The sequence below is a fragment of the Lycorma delicatula genome, chromosome 4 (genome assembly GCF_047948215.1).
Source record: "Lycorma delicatula isolate Av1 chromosome 4, ASM4794821v1, whole genome shotgun sequence".
Lineage (NCBI taxonomy): Eukaryota > Metazoa > Arthropoda > Insecta > Hemiptera > Fulgoridae > Lycorma > Lycorma delicatula.
Genome location: NC_134458.1, coordinates 151774448 through 151797500, shown reverse-complemented (window position 1 = coordinate 151797500; position 23053 = coordinate 151774448). Strand labels below are relative to the sequence as shown.

General features: G+C 32.4%; 1 protein-coding gene and 8 non-coding genes across 9 annotated transcripts in view; 8 read left to right on the top strand and 1 right to left on the bottom strand.

The window, feature by feature from the left end:
- The window catches only part of LOC142323961 (uncharacterized), an 884711-nt gene that overhangs the window by 573854 nt on the left and 287804 nt on the right, over positions 1-23053 (bottom strand). The window lies entirely within an intron of this gene.
- TRNAR-CCU (transfer RNA arginine (anticodon CCU)) lies at positions 1705-1777 on the top strand. The gene has a single exon. It is a non-coding gene; the product is annotated as a tRNA-Arg (tRNA).
- Positions 2503-2575, top strand: TRNAR-CCU (transfer RNA arginine (anticodon CCU)). Its single transcript has one exon. It is a non-coding gene; the product is annotated as a tRNA-Arg (tRNA).
- TRNAR-CCU (transfer RNA arginine (anticodon CCU)) lies at positions 3775-3847 on the top strand. Its single transcript has one exon. It is a non-coding gene; the product is annotated as a tRNA-Arg (tRNA).
- On the top strand, positions 5842-5914 carry TRNAR-CCU (transfer RNA arginine (anticodon CCU)). Its single transcript has one exon. It is a non-coding gene; the product is annotated as a tRNA-Arg (tRNA).
- TRNAR-CCU (transfer RNA arginine (anticodon CCU)) lies at positions 7914-7986 on the top strand. Its single transcript has one exon. It is a non-coding gene; the product is annotated as a tRNA-Arg (tRNA).
- Positions 9988-10060, top strand: TRNAR-CCU (transfer RNA arginine (anticodon CCU)). The gene has a single exon. It is a non-coding gene; the product is annotated as a tRNA-Arg (tRNA).
- On the top strand, positions 10783-10855 carry TRNAR-UCU (transfer RNA arginine (anticodon UCU)). Its single transcript has one exon. It is a non-coding gene; the product is annotated as a tRNA-Arg (tRNA).
- Positions 12061-12133, top strand: TRNAR-CCU (transfer RNA arginine (anticodon CCU)). The gene has a single exon. It is a non-coding gene; the product is annotated as a tRNA-Arg (tRNA).

Here is a 23053-nt window from a genome sequence, read left to right as displayed (position 1 = left end):
TAAATTCTTCGAGAGTGATTCAAAAGATTTTTATAGATGAGTCTTTGATGTAATTCAATTTTTGGTGGTCAACTCATAGGGTTGGTCTAGTGGTTAAGTCGTCGTCACAAAATCAGTTGTTTGAGAACTGATTTTTGACATCAAAGGTTGTAAGGTTTAAATCTTTGTAAAAGTTAGTTGACTGTTAACGGATTTGAATACTAGTCAGTGAATACCGGCGTATTTTTATGGGTGCGGTTTAATCAACAAATCGTCTCAGGAACGATCGACCTGATTCTATTGAAGACTGCACTTCATTTACATGTCATACATATTAATTTATTAAAAATTTCACCACCATAAAACCGTTATGGTTACGTAATTATAGAGGGAAGTTTTAAGACAAAACTACTTTTAATAGAACCTAGAGGAACACACACACATGTGAGCCCCTGTGGCCTAATGGACAAGGCATCGGTCTCCTAAACCGGGAATTGTGGGTTCGAGTCCCACCAGGGGTCGTTAATTTTTTTATTTTGTAAAAACATAAGCTAATCGGATAATAAGGATGGGGGGGGGATACACGAAATTTTTTTTAACAGTTTTGTTCCGTATCTCAGAACCCAGTTGACCAAAAAAAGTTGAAATATGGCACAAATATTTACCTATATATATATCCCAGTTTTTGCATAATTTTGCCGACTCCATCGGACAAAGAGACACTATGGTACCAATATATATTCCCCTCCACCGTCAACAGGGCGTCCTGGAAGGCCAATCTTAAGGTTTGATTCAAGACATCAAAGTCAAAAAAAATAGCCTACAGATAAATGACCTATCTCTTCTTTCCCGTCTATTGGCCATTTTGTTTTTTCCAATTATAATTTATATCTTTATAACGGATTGAGATATGTTAATGAAAATACTTTAACAAAATCAGTAAGTTTAAAAACGTTACATTTAGAAATTAAAAAATGGCGGGCTAAATATTTTAATCATTAATAGTCAGTAAATACTAGTTTTATCGAATTACGTTTTATTATACATAATTTTAAACCTTTTATTGTGAATTAAGAACGGTTCAAATCGGTTGAGAAACAGCTGAGATGAGATATGGCTTAAACTGTTTGAGTTAAAACAAACAAAAAATTGTTATAATCCATAATTTCCAGTATGCATCCTTAACGACAAGCGAATACCCATTTCACATTTTATTATATTTTTTTCTAATATCATTAAAGAGATTTTATATTAATGAACAAAATTTACTTTATATGTTTCCTTATAAGGGAATCATACAACAGATTATATATTTTTTTATTTTTTATATTTCCAACTTGTGGTTATTTACACGACCTTCTTGTCGAACTAGTGATCAATTGATTTTTCACTAAGAAGTTTGACTTGTTTTCCTTCATTATACTAGTAATACGACATTAAGATAAAAATTAAAGGTGTACAAATTCGGACCCCGTAAAATGTAACAATAAGTAAGATGTTTTGTAAGTTTTTTTTAAATGAAATATACCAGGATCACTAAAGAGACAGAAACTAATTATTTAACTAAAAAAAACTCTGTGTGTATTTATATATATATATATACTCAACTATGATCAAATACACAAGAATAATAGAAAAATTATATACCGCCATAGTTACTTATAGAAGGAAGTTTTAAGACAAAACTACTTTTAATAAAACCTAGAGGAAATTACACACATGTGAGCCCCTGTGGCCTAATGGACAAGGCATCGGTCTCCTAAACCGGGGATTGTGGGTTCGAGTCCCACCAGGGGTCGTTACTTTTTTTATTTTGTAAAAACTTAAGCTAATCGGATAATAAGGATGGGGGGGGGATACACGAAATTATTTTTAACAGTTTTGTAGCCATAACTGTAAATCTATTACTATTAGGGGAAAGTATACAAATCCTTCCAAAATTTCGATGACAAGTTTTTTTGCCATATTCGACTTTTCATGACTTTTTTGAGTCAAAAAAAACGTTTTCCGAACATGTATGTTATTAACGTGTGTAAAAGTGTATTTTATTAATGTTTCCTGTGCTTTATTAATGTTATTAACAGGTTCAACATAAATTCTTCGAGAGTGATTCAAAAGATTTTTATAGATGAGTCTTTGATGTAATTCAATTTTTGGTGGTCAACTCATAGGGTTGGTCTAGTGGTTAAGTCGTCGTCACAAAATCAGTTGTTTGAGTACTGATTTTTGACATCAAAGGTTGTTAGGTTTAAATCTTTGTAAAAGTTAGTTGACTGTTAACGGATTTGAATCCGTACTAGTCAGTGAATACCGGCGTATTTTTATGGGTGCGGTTTAATCAACAAATCGTCTCAGGAACGATCGACCTGATTCTATTGAAGACTGCACTTCATTTACATGTCATACATATTAATTTATTAAAAATTTCACCACCATAAAACCGTTATGGTTACGTAATTATAGAGGGAAGTTTTAAGACAAAACTACTTTTAATAGAACCTAGAGGAACATACACACATGTGCGCCCCTGTGGCCTAATGGACAAGGCATCGGTCTCCTAAACCGGGGATTGTGGGTTCGAGTCCCACCAGGGGTCGATTCTTTTTTTATTTTGTAAAAACTTAAGCTAATCGGATAATACGGATGGGGGGGGGATACACGAAATTTTTTTTAACAGTTTAGTTCCGTATCTCAGAACCCAGTTGACCAAAAAAAGTTGAAATATGGCACAAATATTTACCTATATATATATCCCAGTTTTTGCATAATTTTGCCGACTCCATCGGACAAAGAGACACTATGGTACCAATATATATTCCCCTCCACCGTCAACAGGGCGTCCTGGAAGGCCAATCTTAAGGGTTGATTCAAGACATCAAAGTCAAAAAAAATAGCCTACAGATAAATGACCTATCTCTTCTTTCCCGTCTATTGGCCATTTTGTTTTTTCCAATAATAATTTATATCTTTATAACGGATTGAGATATGTTAATGAAAATACTTTAACAAAATCAGTAAGTTTAAAAACGTTACATTTAGAAATTAAAAAATGGCGGGCCAAATATTTTAATCATTAATAGTCAGTAAATACTAGTTTTATCGAATTACGTTTTATTATACATAATTTTAAACCTTTTATTGTGAATTAAGAACGTTTCAAATCGGTTGATAAACAGCTGAGATGAGATATGGCTTAAACTGTTTGAGGTAAAACAAACAAAAAATTGTTATAATCCATAATTTCCAGTATGCATCCTTAACGACAAGCGAATACCCATTTCACATTTTATTACATTTTTTTGTAATATCATTAAAGAGATTTTATATTAATGAACAAAATTTACTTTAAATGTTTCCTTATAAGGGAATCATACAACAGATTATATATTTTTTTATTTTTTATATTTCCAACTTGTGGTTATTTACACGACCTTCTTGTCGAACTAGTGATCAATTGATTTTTCACTAAGAAGTTTGAATTTTTTTTCTTCATTATACTAGTAATACGACATTAAGATAAAAATTAAAGGTGTACAAATTCGGACCCCGTAAAATGTAACAATAAGTAAGATGTTTTGTAAGTTTTTTTTAAATGAAATATACCAGGATCACTAAAGAGACAGAAACTAATTATTTAACTAAAAAAAACTCTGTGTGTATTTATATATATATACTCAACTATGATCAAATACACAAGAATAATAGAAAAATTATATACCGCCATGGTTACTTTAGAAGGAAGTTTTAAGACAAAACTACTTTTAATAAAACCTAGAGGAAATTACACACATGTGAGCCCCTGTGGCCTAATGGACAAGGCATCGGTCTCCTAAACCGGGGATTGTGGGTTCGAGTCCCACCAGGGGTCGTTACTTTTTTTATTTTGTAAAAACTTAAGCTAATCGGATAATAAGGATGGGGGGGGATACACGAAATTATTTTTAACAGTTTTGTAGCCATAACTGTAAATCTATTACTATTAGGGGAAAGTATACAAATCCTTCCAAAATTTCGATGACAAGTTTTTTTGCCATATTCGACTTTTCATGACTTTTTTGAGTCAAAAAAAAACGTTTTCCGAACATGTATGTTATTAACGAGTGTAAAAGTGTATTTTATTAATGTTTCCTGTGCTTTATTAATGTTATTAACAGGTTCAACATAAATTCTTCGAGAGTGATTCAAAAGATTTTTATAGATGAGTCTTTGATGTAATTCAATTTTTGGTGGTCAACTCATAGGGTTGGTCTAGTGGTTAAGTCGTCGTCACAAAATCAGTTGTTTGAGAACTGATTTTTGACATCAAAGGTTGTAAGGTTTAAATCTTTGTAAAAGTTAGATGACTGTTAACGGATTTGAATACTAGTCAGTGAATACCGGCGTATTTTTATGGGTGCGGTTTAATCAACAAATCGTCTCAGGAACGATCGACCTGATTCTATTGAAGACTGCACTTCATTTACATGTCATACATATTAATTTATTAAAAATTTCACCACCATAAAACCGTTATGGTTACGTAATTATAGAGGGAAGTTTTAAGACCAAACTACTTTTAATAAAACCTAGAGGAACACACACACATGTGAGCCCCTGTGGCCTAATGGACAAGGCATCGGTCTCCTAAACCGGGAATTGTGGGTTCGAGTCCCACCTGGGGTCGTTAATTTTTTTATTTTGTAAAAATTTAAGCTAATCGGATAATAAGGATGGGGGGGGGGATACGCGAAATTTTTTTTAACAGTTTTGTTCCGTATCTCAGAACCCAGTTGACCAAAAAAAAGTTGAAATATGGCACAAATATTTACCTATATATATATCCCAGTTTTTGCATAATTTTGCCGACTCCATCGGACAAAGAGACACTATGGTACCAATATATATTCCCCTCCTCCGTCAACAGGGCGTCCTGGAAGGCCAATCTTAAGGGTTGATTCAAGACATCAAAGTAAAAAAAAATAGCCTACAGATAAATGACCTATCTCTTCTTTCCCGTCTATTGGCCATTTTGTTTTTTCCAATAAAAATTTATATCTTTATAACGGATTGAGATATGTTAATGAAAATACTTTAACAAAAGCAGTAAGTTTAAAAACGTTACATTTAGAAATTAAAAAATGGCGGGCTAAATATTATAATCATTAATAGTCATTAAATACTAGTTTCATCGAATTACGTTTTATTATACGTAATTTTAAACCTTTTATTGTGAATTAAGAACGGTTCAAATCGGTTGATAAACAGCTGAGATGAGATATGGCTTAAACTGTTTGAGTTAAAACAAACAAAAAATTGTTATAATCCATAATTTCCAGTATGCATCCTTAACGACAAGCGAATACCCATTTCACATTTTATTATATTTTTTTCTAATATCATTAAAGAGATTTTATATTAATGAACAAAATTTACTTTAAATGTTTCCTTATAAGGGAATCATACAACAGATTATATATTTTTTTATTTTTTATATTTCCAACTTGTGGTTATTTACACGACCTTCTTGTCAAACTAGTGATCAATTGATTTTTCACTAAGAAGTTTGACTTTTTTTCCTTCATTATACTAGTAATACGACATTAAGATAAAAATTAAAGGTGTACAAATTCGGACCCCGTAAAATGTAACAATAAGTAAGATGTTTTGTATTTTTTTTTAAATGAAATATACCAGGATCACTAAAGAGACAGAAACTAATTATTTAACTAAAAAAAACTCTGTGTGTATTTATATATATATACTCAACTATGATCAAATACACAAGAATAATAGAAAAATTATATACCGCCATGGTTACTTTAGAAGGAAGTTTTAAGACAAAACTACTTTTAATAAAACCTAGAGGAAATTACACACATGTGAGCCCCTGTGGCCTAATGGACAAGGCATCGGTCTCCTAAACCGGGGATTGTGGGTTCGAGTCCCACCAGGGGTCGTTACTTTTTTTATTTTGTAAAAACTTAAGCTAATCGGATAATAATGATGGGGGGGGGGATACACGAAATTATTTTTAACAGTTTTGTAGCCATAACTGTAAATCTATTACTATTAGGGGAAAGTATACAAATCCTTCCAAAATTTCGATGACAAGTTTTTTTGCCATATTCGACTTTTCATGACTTTTTTGAGTCAAAAAAAAACGTTTTCCGAACATGTATGTTATTAACGAGTGTAAAAGTGTATTTTATTAATGTTTCCTGTGCTTTATTAATGTTATTAACAGGTTCAACATAAATTCTTCGAGAGTGATTCAAAAGATTTTTATAGATGAGTCTTTGATGTAATTCAATTTTTGGTGGTCAACTCATAGGGTTGGTCTAGTGGTTAAGTCGTCGTCACAAAATCAGTTGTTTGAGTACTGATTTTTGACATCAAAGGTTGTTAGGTTTAAATCTTTGTAAAAGTTAGTTGACTGTTAACGGATTTGAATCCGTACTAGTCAGTGAATACCGGCGTATTTTTATGGGTGCGGTTTAATCAACAAATCGTCTCAGGAACGATCGACCTGATTCTATTGAAGACTGCACTTCATTTACATGTCATACATATTAATTTATTAAAAATTTCACCACCATAAAACCGTTATGGTTACGTAATTATAGAGGGAAGTTTTAAGACAAAACTACTTTTAATAGAACCTAGAGGAACATACACACATGTGCGCCCCTGTGGCCTAATGGACAAGGCATCGGTCTCCTAAACCGGGGATTGTGGGTTCGAGTCCCACCTGGGGTCGTTAATTTTTTTATTTTGTAAAAATTTAAGCTAATCGGATAATAAGGATGGGGGGGGATACACGAAATTTTTTTTAACAGTTTTGTTCCGTATCTCAGAACCCAGTTGACCAAAAAAAAGTTGAAATATGGCACAAATATTTACCTATATATATATCCCAGTTTTTGCATAATTTTGCCGACTCCATCGGACAAAGAGACACTATGGTACCAATATATATTCCCCTCCTCCGTCAACAGGGCGTCCTGGAAGGCCAATCTTAAGGGTTGATTCAAGACATCAAAGTCAAAAAAAATAGCCTACAGATAAATGACCTATCTCTTCTTTCCCGTCTATTGGCCATTTTGTTTTTTCCAATAAAAATTTATATCTTTATAACGGATTGAGATATGTTAATGAAAATACTTTAACAAAAGCAGTAAGTTTAAAAACGTTACATTTAGAAATTAAAAAATGGCGGGCTAAATATTATAATCATTAATAGTCATTAAATACTAGTTTCATCGAATTACGTTTTATTATACGTAATTTTAAACCTTTTATTGTGAATTAAGAACGGTTCAAATCGGTTGATAAACAGCTGAGATGAGATATGGCTTAAACTGTTTGAGTTAAAACAAACAAAAAATTGTTATAATCCATAATTTCCAGTATGCATCCTTAACGACAAGCGAATACCCATTTCACATTTTATTATATTTTTTTCTAATATCATTAAAGAGATTTTATATTAATGAACAAAATTTACTTTAAATGTTTCCTTATAAGGGAATCATACAACAGATTATATATTTTTTTATTTTTTATATTTCCAACTTGTGGTTATTTACACGACCTTCTTGTCAAACTAGTGATCAATTGATTTTTCACTAAGAAGTTTGACTTTTTTTCCTTCATTATACTAGTAATACGACATTAAGATAAAAATTAAAGGTGTACAAATTCGGACCCCGTAAAATGTAACAATAAGTAAGATGTTTTGTAAGTTTTTTTTAAATGAAATATACCAGGATCACTAAAGAGACAGAAACTAATTATTTAACTAAAAAAAACTCTGTGTGTATTTATATATATATACTCAACTATGATCAAATACACAAGAATAATAGAAAAATTATATACCGCCATGGTTACTTTAGAAGGAAGTTTTAAGACAAAACTACTTTTAATAAAACCTAGAGGAAATTACACACATGTGAGCCCCTGTGGCCTAATGGACAAGGCATCGGTCTCCTAAACCGGGGATTGTGGGTTCGAGTCCCACCAGGGGTCGTTACTTTTTTTATTTTGTAAAAACTTAAGCTAATCGGATAATAAAGATGGGGGGGGGATACACGAAATTATTTTTAACAGTTTTGTAGCCATAACTGTAAATCTATTACTATTAGGGGAAAGTATACAAATCCTTCCAAAATTTCGATGACAAGTTTTTTTGCCATATTCGACTTTTCATGACTTTTTTGAGTCAAAAAAAAACGTTTTCCGAACATGTATGTTATTAACGAGTGTAAAAGTGTATTTTATTAATGTTTCCTGTGCTTTATTAATGTTATTAACAGGTTCAACATAAATTCTTCGAGAGTGATTCAAAAGATTTTTATAGATGAGTCTTTGATGTAATTCAATTTTTGGTGGTCAACTCATAGGGTTGGTCTAGTGGTTAAGTCGTCGTCACAAGATCAGTTGTTTGAGAACTGATTTTTGACATCAAAGGTTGTAAGGTTTAAATCTTTGTAAAAGTTAGATGACTGTTAACGGATTTGAATACTAGTCAGTGAATACCGGCGTATTTTTATGGGTGCGGTTTAATCAACAAATCGTCTCAGGAACGATCGACCTGATTCTATTGAAGACTGCACTTCATTTACATGTCATACATATTAATTTATTAAAAATTTCACCACCATAAAACCGTTATGGTTACGTAATTATAGAGGGAAGTTTTAAGACAAAACTACTTTTAATAGAACCTAGAGGAACACACACACATGTGAGCCCCTGTGGCCTAATGGACAAGGCATCGGTCTCCTAAACCGGGAATTGTGGGTTCGAGTCCCACCAGGGGTCGTTAATTTTTTTATTTTTTAAAAACTTAAGCTAATCGGATAATAATCATGGGGGGGGGGGATACACGACATTTTTTTTAACAGTTTTGTTCCGTATCTCAGAACCCAGTTGACCAAAAAAAGTTGAAATATGGCACAAATATTTACCTATATATATATCCCAGTTTTTGCATAATTTTGCCGACTCCATCGGACAAAGAGACACTATGGTACCAATATATATTCCCCTCCACCGTCAACAGGGCGTCCTGGAAGGCCAATCTTAAGGGTTGATTCAAGACATCAAAGTCAAAAAAAATAGCCTACAGATAAATGACCTATCTCTTCTTTCCCGTCTATTGGCCATTTTGTTTTTTCCAATAATAATTTATATCTTTATAACGGATTGAGATATGTTAATGAAAATACTTTAACAAAATCAGTAAGTTTAAAAACGTTACATTTAGAAATTAAAAAATGGCGGGCCAAATATTTTAATCATTAATAGTCAGTAAATACTAGTTTTATCGAATTACGTTTTATTATACATAATTTTAAACCTTTTATTGTGAATTAAGAACGTTTCAAATCGGTTGATAAACAGCTGAGATGAGATATGGCTTAAACTGTTTGAGTTAAAACAAACAAAAAATTGTTATAATCCATAATTTCCAGTATGCATCCTTAACGACAAGCGAATACCCATTTCACATTTTATTACATTTTTTTCTAATATCATTAAAGAGATTTTATATTAATGAACAAAATTTACTTTAAATGTTTCCTTATAAGGGAATCATACAACAGATTATATATTTTTTTATTTTTTATATTTCCAACTTGTGGTTATTTACACGACCTTCTTGTCAAACTAGTGATCAATTGATTTTTCACTAAGAAGTTTGACTTTTTTTCATTCATTATACTAGTAATACGACATTAAGATAAAAATTAAAGGTGTACAAATTCGGACCCCGTAAAATGTAACAATAAGTAAGATGTTTTGTAAGTTTTTTTTAAATGAAATATACCAGGATCACTAAAGAGACAGAAACTAATTATTTAACTAAAAAAAACTCTGTGTGTATTTATATATATATATATACTCAACTATGATCAAATACACAAGAATAATAGAAAAATTATATACCGCCATAGTTACTTATAGAAGGAAGTTTTAAGACAAAACTACTTTTAATAAAACCTAGAGGAAATTACACACATGTGAGCCCCTGTGGCCTAATGGACAAGGCATCGGTCTCCTAAACCGGGGATTGTGGGTTCGAGTCCCACCAGGGGTCGTTAATTTTTTTATTTTGTAAAAACTTAAGCTAATCGGATAATAGGGTTGGGGGGATACACAAAATTATTTTTAATAGTTTTGTAGCTATAACTGTAAACCTATTACTATAAAGGGAAAGTATACAAATCGTTCCAAAATTTCGATGACAAGTTTTTTTGCTATATTCGACTTTTCATGACTATTTGAGTCAAAAAAAAACTTTTTCGGAACATGTATGTTATGAACGTGTGTAAAAGTGTATTTTATTAATGTTTCCTGTGCTTTATTAATGTTATTAACAGGTTCAACATAAATTCTTCGAAAGTGATTCAAAAGATTTTTATAGATGAGTCTTTGATGTAATTCAATTTTTGGTGGTCAACCAATAGGGTTGGTATAGTGGTTAACTCGTCGTCACAAAATGAGTTGTTTAAGAACTGATTTTTGACATCAAAGGTTGTGAGGTTTTAATCTTTGTAAAAGTTGGTTGACTGTTAACGGATTTGAATACTAGTCAGTGAATACCGGCGTATTATTATGGGTGCGGTTTAATCAACCACTCGTCTCAGGAACGATCGACCTGATTCTATTGAAGACTGCACTTCATTTACATGTCATACATATTAATTTATTAAAAATTTCACCACCATAAAACCGTTATGGTTACGTAATTATAGAGGGAAGTTTTCAGACAAAACTACTTTTAATAGAACCTAGAGGAACACACACACACACATGTGAGCCCCTGTGGCCTAATGGACAAGGCATCGGTCTTCTAAACCGGGGATTGTGGGTTCGAGTCCCACCAGGGGTCGTTACTTTTTTTATTTTGTAACAACTTTAGCTAATCGGATAATAAGGATGGGGGGGGATACACGAAATTTTTTTTAACAGTTTTGTTCCGTATCTCAGAACCCAGTTGACCAAAAAAAGTTGAAATATGGCACAAATATTTACCTATATATATATCCCAGTTTTTGCATAATTTTGCCGGCTCCATCGGACAAAGAGACACTATGGTACCAATATGTATTCCCCTCCACCGACAACAGGGCGTCCCGGAAGGCCAATCTTAAGGGTTGATTCAAGACAACAAAGTCAAAAAAAATAGCCTACAGATAAATGACCTATCTCTTCTTTCCCGTCTATTGGCCATTTTGTTTTTTCCAATAAAAATGTATATCTTTATAACGGATTGAGATATGTTAATGAAAATACATTAACAAAATCAGTAAGTTTAAAAACGTAACATTTAGAAATTAAAAAATGGCGGGCTAAATATTTTAATCATTAATAGTCAGTAAATACTAGTTTTATCGAATTACGTTTTATTATACATAATTTTAAACCTTTTATTGTGAATTAAGAACGGTTCAAATCGGTTGATAAACAGCTGAGATGAGATATGGCTTAAACTGTTTGAGTTAAAACAAACAAAAAATTGTTATAATCCATAATTTCCAGAATGCATCCTTAACGACAAGCGAATACCCATTTCACATTTTATTACATTTTTTTCTAATATCATTAAAGAGATTTTATATTAATGAACAAATTTTACTTTAAATGTTTCCTTATAAGGGAATCATACAACAGATTATATATTTTTTTATTTTTTATATTTCCAACTTGTGGTTATTTACACGACCTTCTTGTCGAACTAGTGATCAATTGATTTTTCACTAAGAAGTTTGAATTTTTTTTCTTCATTATACTAGTAATACGACATTAAGATAAAAATTAAAGATGTACAAATTCGGACCCCGTAAAATGTAACAATAAGTAAGATGTTTTGTAAGTTTTTTTTAAATGAAATATACCAGGATCACTAAAGAGACAGAAACTAATTATTTAACTAAAAAAAACTCTGTGTGTATTTATATATATATATATATACTCATCTATGATCAAATACACAAGAATAATAGAAAAATTATATACCGCCATAGTTACTTATAGAAGGAAGTTTTACGACAAAACTACTTTTAATAGAATATAAAGGCATGGTAACTCTCATGAGCCCCTGTGGCCTAATGGATAAGGCATCGGTCTCCTAAACCGGAGATTGTGGGTTCGAGTCCCACCAGGGGTACTTCCTTTTTTTATCCGGTAAAAACTTAAAATTCTTACGTTTACTAACTCTAAACATAATTTTCATTTTTTTACTAGTTATATAAACTTATTTAATAACATAAAATTTTTACAATAAAATTTAAAAAAGTAATTTAATCGTTGGATTGTCATTAAACAACTAATTTTAAATACAGATAAAACTGTTATATTCTACTTTTCAGTTAAACGTGGATAGAATTCATATTAATAATGACAATAATATTTCTGTTGATCATTTGGTTGTTTTATTAGATAACAAATTCTGTTGGAGTGATCAAAATCATCTCGTTTGGATCTTCAAATCGCGTACGGTTTTATTTCAAGGAGGTCTTAATAAAATGCAAAGCCCGTCATCAATATGTTAAACCCATATGAAGTATTATGTAATCTCTTGGGGGTTTTCTCTAACAAGTCAGAACGATTCTACAAGATAAAAAAAATTGGTAGAAAATTAAATATATAAATTAACAATTAATATAATCCACCTTACTACTACGTTTTACTTTGATGAGTATACTAGTACGATCGGACAGTCATGACTGTTTTTAAATTTAAACTATGTTTTTTAAACTTTGACTTTAATGCATTAATTTTAACACCTGTTGATGGCTTCCAAGTAAGCAGAAAAATCTAAAGAAAGTATCAACGTGTTGGTAAGGTGGATTATATTAATTGTTAATTTATTTAACATAGCGGTACCATGTTTGAGAAATTGAAAATTAAATATGTTTACGTTTCCTTGTACATTTACGAATTTTCCAAATAACTGGCTATTTTTTTAGCAAATCAAACACAACTGTCTTTGTATAACTCCAAGCAATACATTGTGTTGGAAAAATAGTGCTCATGATTTCTTTGAAATTTTCAAAAAATTACAGAATCATTTCAAATATGTTTTCACTAATTAATTTGAAATATATTTAAAATATTTTCTTTTAAAGTTAACGAATTTTTAAATAATATTAATTAAAATAGATAAAAAAATGAAATTTTCTGAATTTCGCTGAACGTGTATATGAATAAGTGTTAAAATAATTTTCATTAACGTCTTTTGAATAATAAATTATTTTATGGTAATTTTTTACATATATTATTTTCATGTATTTAACATTATTTCATGTTCTTATATTTTAAATAACGTGGACTTTAGTCACATCTACTTATTTTAAATTTCATAATTAATTGTGTATTGTGTAATAATGCTCTGATCAAGTTATCAACACGGTCTCTTTTTATCAATCCTGCGAATATTGGAGAAGTTCCATTTTTACTTCCTTGCACAAAGTAAAGAAACTGTTGTGATCGCGAAAAACTTCGATTTTCAGATTTCAACGAAAATATCCATTTTGACCATCCCTGAATCCATTTTGACTAGTTTTGGCGTGACGTCTGTACGTACGTATGTATCTCACATAACTCAAAAACTATTAGCCGTAGGATGTTGAAATTTTGGATTTAGGACTGTTGTGACATCTAGCTGTGCACTTCCCCTTTTGATTGCAATCGACGGAACCAAAAGTATCCAAAAAAAGCCCAAAATCCTAAAAAAATTGGATTTTGGACTTTTTCTTAATTGTAGTAATAAGCCCTCATTAGGATTATAGTCAAATAAATGTTTAATTGATAAAATATTTGGATCTTAGAGGAAGGCCCATCTGTTCGAATCAGACTTCTCCTTTTTTTAACTCTTTTTTTTAATTTAAATAAATTTATTTACTAATAATTATTAACCTCTCATTGTAAACAAATTTTTACGATGAATAATAATTAATTTAAAAAAATCAGAAGTTTTTAACGAAATAAAATTTTATGTATATTCATATAAAAAAAAATGTGAAAATGTAATTTCACAGACACACAAGGAAGTCATGTGTTGTCCACATCAGATTTTTTTTCCCATGAAGTACGCGTAGCATATGTACGCATTCCTGATGTGTTCAATATATCAGATTAAAAGATTTAGTTGATTATTTATAAAAATAAAAGAAAATTGTAAAATACATTAAAAATTATTATTAGTAAATCCGTCTAGTTGGCAGTATTAGGTTCGAGCCTCACCAGGAGTAACACATAAATAAGTAAAGACCTTTTATCATACAAACTGCGTTTACTACAAAATCTGTACATTTAAAAAATTACCACAAACTATTTTAAAAACTTATTAAACAAACTAAAAAAAAATTATGAAATACTAATATCAAATAAAAATTATTAATCTTATTACTAGTAAATTATTTACAAAAAGTAAAATCCGTTATAGTAAATTAAAAAAAAAAGTATTTAAAAATAAAATTTAGTTCTCATACGCGTTAATATGAATCACCCAAAATCAGATAACTTGTCATTTTGTAATTAATTAAAATTAAAAGTTGTTAAAAAATAATTTTTTCGTGTTTTCTAACAAGGAGAAATCTATTTTTATTTTGTATACTACACATAAAAATACAAAAGATAATTTTATAATCTAAAATGCCACAATTAAAATTAAATAATTCGTACCGTCCGTTCAGCAGTACAGAGATAGTGCAGTTTATTGAACATCAACCAGCCACAGAAGACTTGTAAAGCTAGACACTTAAATCTGATGAAAGAAACCGTACTATTAAATTAAATTAACCGTACTAATATTAAATTTAACAATTTATTCAGCACCATTTCAAAAAAGCTGATTAACATAAGTACTCCCACTAATCAGTAGGTTTTAAGGAAAATGATTTAATAGAAAAGAAGATTGGTTAAAATATAAATCTATCACGACTTAATTATTACATATTTTTCGCCTCGGTCAAAGAGAAAGTACTATGAGTAATAAATAAACTTGGAAATAAACATAAAAAAGAAACTAAATAAAAAAAAAACATTAAAATCCTCATATAAATAGTATAATTTATAATGACCCTTTAACCTTGTTTTTCTTATATATTTTTTTTAACCACAAAGTAGCAAAACATAATAACTTTTAGCGATAAAAAGTCAAAATTACAGTGAGGAAATAAAAAATAAAAAAATTAATACCTAACATATACTTAGTTAAACAGAGCTAAAATATGGCAATATTATAACAAATTACAGTCTACTATTTACCGTACAATGAACTCAGGAGATTATAATTCGATATTTGCCTGACTACTGCCACCTACCGTGAACTTTACTAAACAGAACTAAAATAATAACTCGTATTGCTCACATCCCCGGTAAAGACATACCGTGCTTCTGTTAATTGTGGAAATACAAGGGATATTCACTAACTGACGTACCCCTTCAAGAGTAGTTTTTCTCGTTTCGTGGTTCCTCTGTAGATAAAAAATTCCTATATCAACATTCATCATTTACCTTGATCATTGCCAGGTAGCATTAAAGAAATAACAGCTTTTTCTTATTACGTCCTAGGAATTTTTGCGACTTGATTTGGGTAATTCTGATTATAAATCGGTTCGTAAGGACTCTTTGTTTCCTAACCCCGATGGGTATACAAAAAACCTAACTTCACGTTAAGGTGTTTATTTGATAAATCCGGGTCTGTAAATCTTTTCTAATAAAATACGTGCAAGCAATCTATAGAAAAAAATAAAGAAATAATGATAAAGTAAATTTTTACAACACCACAAGACAGTATTATAGAGTTAGTCAGGGGAATCTGACGGTTTTTAAACCAAAATAATTTTATAACCTAGACGCATAGGCGGAAACGAAAATGGCTGTGACCTTGTATACCAGATGTCATTACAGTAGCGATTCTCAACCTTTTTAGCACCACGATCCCCAAAAGTAAAAAAAAATATATAATGTATATTTTTCGGCCCCCTAATCACGTGTTATTTAAAACTGATGAGGCTGCAACGCAGGCGTAATCGCAGGATACGGAACCATAAGCACAGAGACGGCATCAATGATGATGGGGGTTCCTCCGATGGATTCGCAAGCTAGGATGAGGATCCTCATTACGAACGGTAGAGACAGGTCAGCAGTAGATGAGCGCTGTATACGTAGTGGAACGGAGGGTGGCAAACGACGCTCAAGGGTAGATTGACATACGAGCTCATCGGAGATGTCAGAAGTTGGATAGAGAGGAGCCGAGAAGTCATGGAGACACTAACAGTGGTTTCCACCATGATACGTGAAAAGGTGCATGAGGAGAAATTGTACAGATTATGGATTTACGGATGAACCGAGGCACGGAGGCCGAAGACGAATGATCGTGGGGCCAGCCTCTGGAGGTGGGCGGTGGGGCTCCCTGGAGTCGCCGTCCGTCAATCGCCCCCAGGGGACGCCACGGGGTCGTTTCTAACCGGATAGAAGAGAGCCCGGGTGATCACGCGGTGGCTGAGTACATGCCATAGGAATTGGGTCCAGCTACTGCCTGACTGGAGGGACAGGTTTTTTAGCGGGTGACAGCTCCGCACTGCCGTCAGAGCGGGCTTGGCGGCGGCTAGCAGATCTTTTTCCTCCCCCTACGTACGGAAAAAAACCCCTAATTAAAACTATTTAGCTGCAACTGTTTGATAAACTACGCGGTGAAATGGGCAAAAAGAAAAAAAAAAGTCTTCTTTTCCATGAAGAAATCAGATGGTTATCGCGGGGAAAATGTTAACCCGATTACTGGAATTGCAAAATGAATCAATAATCTTTTTTCCAGGATCAACAAAGGCATTCTCAATGTTTATACAGAATAATGAGTATATACTGTTGTTGGCTTACTCAGCTGATGTATTTTCGCATTTAAACTACTTGAATGTGAATTTACAAGGACGTGATAAACATCTTATTAATGATAGACAAAGTTCATGCTTTCATTAAGAAGCTTGATATTTGAATTATTCGCTTTCTAAGCAGTTTTTATATGTTTACACTAACTTCCGAATACATTGAGAAAAATCTTGATGAAGATGACACTATTACCACAGTTTGGTTAGCACGAAGATGCATTTGCGGGAGCTAAAAATTCAGTTGGCAGAGTATTTTCTACAAGATAAAAATGATTTCTCAAAGAGATGGGTACTGGATTCGTTTAGTGAAAACGTTATTGCAGCTGCTAAGTTACCAGTTGAGATTCATGACCAGCTCATCGGAATGTCTACCGACAAAACGTTACAACTCTAATTCACATCTAAAGATTTAGATAAGTTTTGGCTTGTACGTCCAAGTGCATCGTAAGTTTAGCCGCAAAAGCATTGAGAATATTAATCCCTTTCGCCACGTCTTACCTCTGTGAAAAGGGTTTTTCGTCTATGTTTGCCCTAAAAAATAAATATAGTAAATCTTTTATCACTTGGAAACAATTTTCTTTTATGTTTTTCTAACAAAGATCCACATATAGAGAAATTTTTAAATGAAAAACAAAAATGCAACCGTCTCATTGATTTATTTTCTTTAGATATACACTTACATGTGTAAGTAAAATGTTTGTAATGATCTTTTTTCCCATAAAATGATTTTATTTTTGTTTATGTGTAAAGTTGTAGGCTAATTTCGCGAACCCCTTTCATATAAACCTCAAGTTGAGAAACAGTACAATAACAATGAATCAGTCGACCGCTGTACACCGTGCTTTTGTAGTGGAAACGTATTTTAAAAATAACGATTCGATTATGATTACGTAGTGATTATTCCATCGGTATTTCAATATTCCACGTCCTGGTGCCATTCCTAGCTGCAATATGATAAATTAGTGAGTAAGAAATTTCCGAATTACTGTTTCTGCAATGAAAAACAAACAACCAGGTCCTGTGTACTCCTTGTAAATTCCTCTAAATATTGTCTAAATAAGTCAAGCAGGGAATGAACGAGCAGTTCTCAGCACTCAACCAGAAAGAACCCTGCAGCCCTTCAGAAGAAATCCTCATGCTACAACAGTGTCAAAAGAATTCTACACAAAAACTTGAACTCGGCCAATTCTATTAATTTCTTTACCGATAAAATGGTTCTGCTAATCAGTGACGAAGCGCATTTTCATTTATCAGGCACAGTGAACGAACCACATTTTCGTAACTGGTCCGATACAAAATATACACGAAAATATACAAAATATATACGAAATGTAATTAAAATATATACTATAAATATATTATATATAATTAAAATATATACTATAAATATATTATATATAATTAAAATATATACAAAATATACGCGTCCTCTTAAGATAACTACCCGCGTGTAATTGTCCGGTGTGTTCTGACAAGTTTTATAATCATAGATCCTTATTTCTTCGAACAGGAAGAGCACTTGGTGACAGTCAATTCTGAGCGGTACAAAACACTATTACAAGATTTCCTTGCTCCTAACCTGTTTCATCGTCGGATCAATTTGAATATAATGTGGTTCCAGCAGGATGGAGCAACAGCCCAGATTTCCAGAGCATCCATGGCGTTGGTTCGAGCAATTTTTTCAGGCCTTGTGATTTCCAAAGGAGAAGATCTTGCACGGCCGGCACGTTTTCCATATCTGTAAGTAATGGACTATTTTGTCTGGAGGTATCTAAAATCTAGTGTTTAACAATAGACTTAATAACATTAATGAACTCAAGGTCTCCTCCATGCAAGAAGAAATTAGAGGAATCCCAGTCGACATGGAGCAAGCAGCGATGCGAAATCTGCGGCATATACTACAACAGTGAACAGAAAACGACGGAAGACAATTAATTTGCCTGATATGAGATTTAAAAAATGATGTTACGCCAATAAATGGCATGTGCTGTCATTAAATGTTAAAACCTAATTAGGTAAATTATGTTTTGTATTTTTTATTTAATTTTTAAAATCGTGAACTTGTGAGGGATCCTATATTTATAAAAATGTACAAGCATTGATAAAGATTAAGAGAACAGAAATTATCTTATAAACATTACAGTTCCTGATCAAGCTAACTGCGTAATAACCGAAAAAAACCTTTTTCCAGAAGTCCACAAACCGGTGAAATTAGCGTAATCTTTTTCGTGAGAATAAACAAAAAAAGATTAAGGAAAACAGGTAAATTGATGAAAAAATATCATCTTACAGAGGGTCACGGAATAACATTAAAAAACGAGGCCCAAAATTATGAAATGAATCATATATTTTCAATCAGATTTACATAAATATTGCATGGACTATATCAATAAAATTGTAATGAAAGAAAAAGAGGATGAAGACGGTACAGGTGGCCTATGTTATATGACACATCAATAACCATTTTTAACAGCCTGTATCTCATTTTATACGGGAAGAATTTTTGGCACTGCTTATAAAATTTATTTTACCACACTATATTTATTACAAGTATACATAATGTCATACACATTCACTAAAGAAACTCCTTTATTACAATGAAATTTATTGTTAACCACACCCAGCATAACTTGGCTGTATATAGCCTAAACAGCTGATAGCAGATGAGGTTCATTGCCAGATGGCTCTTAGGCTGATAAATTATTACACACTAGGTAAAAATTAAAATATTTATCAATCTTAAACTTCATAATTTAGGAACCGGTAAAGAGGAATTATTTAAAATCTCTACAGGATTTAATATCAATAACTACTATCGAACGCAACAATATAGAGAATAATAATAACAATAATAAAAAAATTAATAAATATTTTTACCAACAACCAGTGTTTTATTCTGAGGCAACTGTTGAGCAGGCCTTAGAAGTAATTTACCTGTAAAACAGAAAAAAATTACAATTATGTAACGATCAATTAATATCACCTGAGGGTTAATTAATCTAACGAGAACATATTTTTTTTAATTTTTACGTTTCTTTATTTCTAATAAATTAGATTAGTAAATAAATAAATAAAAAACAAAATATATTACTACCCGTAAGATTATATAGAAATTAAAAATAAGCTTTAATTGCGTAACCTGTTTACAATAAAACAAAAGAAGAACATTATCTGGGAATAATGCCAAATGAACTGATACGTTCTGAGAAACATACATAACAACAAAAATGACCGCCAAAATACATTTTGATATAAGTAATGTAGCGTTACATTTTTCAAACAAAAAAAAGGAAATAAAAATATAATAACCGGGAAGGGCTGGGGTAATTTAAATTCCGGGGATAATTCCAAATTTTATCATCTGATGACTGATGATGGAATTTAAATCAGCGTAGACTTTATACGTCGGAGTTAAAGCTAGCTTTAAAAAAAAAAAAGATTAACACAGTTTGTCAAGTTAATTAAGCGCTACTAAAGAGGAGGGATGCAAGAAACAGTTAAAAATAAACAGATAATCTTGATTACTAGAAATGCAAAAATAAACATAATTTATATCTAGATTATAATGTAGAGTTAAAAATATTTTTTTTTAGGTCAACAACCTTAGTGATAAGTTACTTTTTTCGTCACTGTTAATAATCGAAAAATTCAAATCATTTTAGGCGTTATATAAAGTATTTAAAAAGAGAAAAATTTTAATTTATGGAGCTTTTAATTTAAATTTAATAAAGTTTTAACTTTAAGTTAAATTTAAAAACAGGTTCCGGATATGTTCGTAGATAAAATTATAATGATTCGGAATTTAAAAAAAAAAAAATTCTACTTATATTTATCATTCCATGTACTAATTTTAGGTAATCATTATATGTATGAGATTTTATAATATTTTATCACTAGTTAAATATGAAAAATGAAATTTAGCAAACTGTCCAAACTCAAAAAGATTTATTTTTCCGTGCGAGACTTATCACAGCCAAACACCGGTGGGGGAAGGAACTCAAAAGTTTTAAACAGAAATGATAGATACATCATTTTAAAGAGCATTGAATAAAAAAAAATATGTAAAGCGCTTTAGGCTGTGACAACCGCAATCGCAATTACAACAGATTAACAATTTTCATAACTAACCACTTAAATAACTGCAGTATAATAATAAAAAAGATTCAATTAACAAAAAGCTCCTACCTCAAAATGACATATTTTTCGTTAAGGGAATACTACTTAGAATGTACTGTAAGCCACTTTTGTAACTAGTTCCGAAAAAAACATTAAATAGTTCGTAGGATTTTTAGTTGTTCAACAACCAATATACTGATAATCGGCCCCCTGAGTGGAGCCATAAGTAAGTCGCTTGACAAGAAGCACAAGCTAAAGGATTCTTAAGGAACACCCAAAAGAAGCAATTCATAATAATACGAGGGTTATTTTTTTTTCGATCGGTCACGAAATTAAAACCACAGTGAAAATAAAAAAATTTTATTTGTAACAAGTACTTACATAGTTACGCTATTTCTCTACTAGTCGCCACTCCGATTTAGACATTTGTCATAGCGTAGTACCAACTTTCCAATACCCTCTCATAGAATGGAGCCGCCTGTGTTTTCAGCCATGTTTCTACGCTGGTCTGCAGCTCGATGCCTGTGTCAAAATGTTGTCCACCTGTTGCCAACGTTTCATGTGAGCAAAGAGGTGAAAATTGGATGGAGCCAAGTCCGGGCTGTATGGTGGGTGATCAAACACTTCCCAACGAAAACGCTGCAGGAGCTTCTTTGTTACAGCTGCAGTGTGCGGCCGAGCATTGTCATGGAGAAAGACAATGCCTGATGACAACATTCCTCTCTGCTTATTCTGAATTGCCCTTCGTAGACGTTGAAGAGTCACGCAGTATGAGACTGCAGTGATGGTCGTGTCGTTCCATGAATTCCACCAAGAGAACTGCATTCCGGTCCCAGAACACAGTAGCCATACATTTTCTGTTGGAGAAGGTTCGCTTGAACTTCTTTGATTTACTGGAAGAATGAGAATGCATCCACTGTTTGGATTGTTCTTTTGTTTCCTCAGTTTCGAAATAGACCCGTGTCTCGTCCCCTGTGACAATTTTCTCAAAAAATCTTCTCCTTCATCGTGGTAGCGCTGGAGAAACGTTAGGGAGGCGTCCATTCTCATTGTTTTGTGATGGTCGGACAGCATCTTGGGAACCCATCTCGCACACAGTTTGCGGTACTGAAATCTCTTATTCACAATGGTGTAGAGGGCTGACCTTGAAATTTCAGGAAACGAATCACTCAATAAGAAATTGTGAACCACGATTTTCTCGAATTGCCTAATCCACTCGCTCAACGAGATCATCGGTTGACACTCGCTTCCTTCCCTGACCGCCTCCATCATGAAAATCTGTACGACCTGCTTTAAAGTTCCTGCACCATTGTCGCACTTTGCTGTCACTCATTGCAGTTTCACCGTACACATTACTTATTCGTCGATGAATTTCAGCTGCATTACACCCCTCAGCCTGAATAAATCGAATTACCGCACGCACTTCAACTTGGCGGGAGATACCATTGTTGTAAACATGTTTACGTGCTAGCTGCGTGTTCAGAATTAAACGAAGTGACGCGGCGTGATTGAAGGCCATACTAGAGACGCTGCGCAACACATATGCGCAAAGGTTCATCCGATTTTTGCGCGGGTTTTTATTTCACGACCGATCGGACCTTGGAAAAAAATAACCCTCGTAGTTATAGGTAATCTTAAAGTCCAATCTTAAATCTTAAAAACATTTCTGCCAACACTTGGCAGAAAAGTGGTTGACGTGATTTTCAATTCGTTGCTAGTAATTAACACTATGCTATCAAGCAATCTCACGAATCGTTGGAAACTCTACGTATTCGTGAATTTCATCATTCCGCGTGAACCGTGATGCCTCTGCAAGTGCCCTCGTTACTTAGTTTTGTATAATCTATATGTTACTATTACTTGCAATTCACCACAATACCACACCGTACGTCCAGATTGGCCGTAGGATAACTTTGTAAATCAGTACTTTATTGAATAACGTGAGTCCTCAGTTTCTCCGTAGCAGCCAATGTAGTTCCCTATACATCGAGTTTAGTTGTTTTCTCTTCATTCTCACGTGACACTTCCAGGTCAAACCCCGATGTAGGTGAAGTCCTAGGTACCGTACACTCTCTACT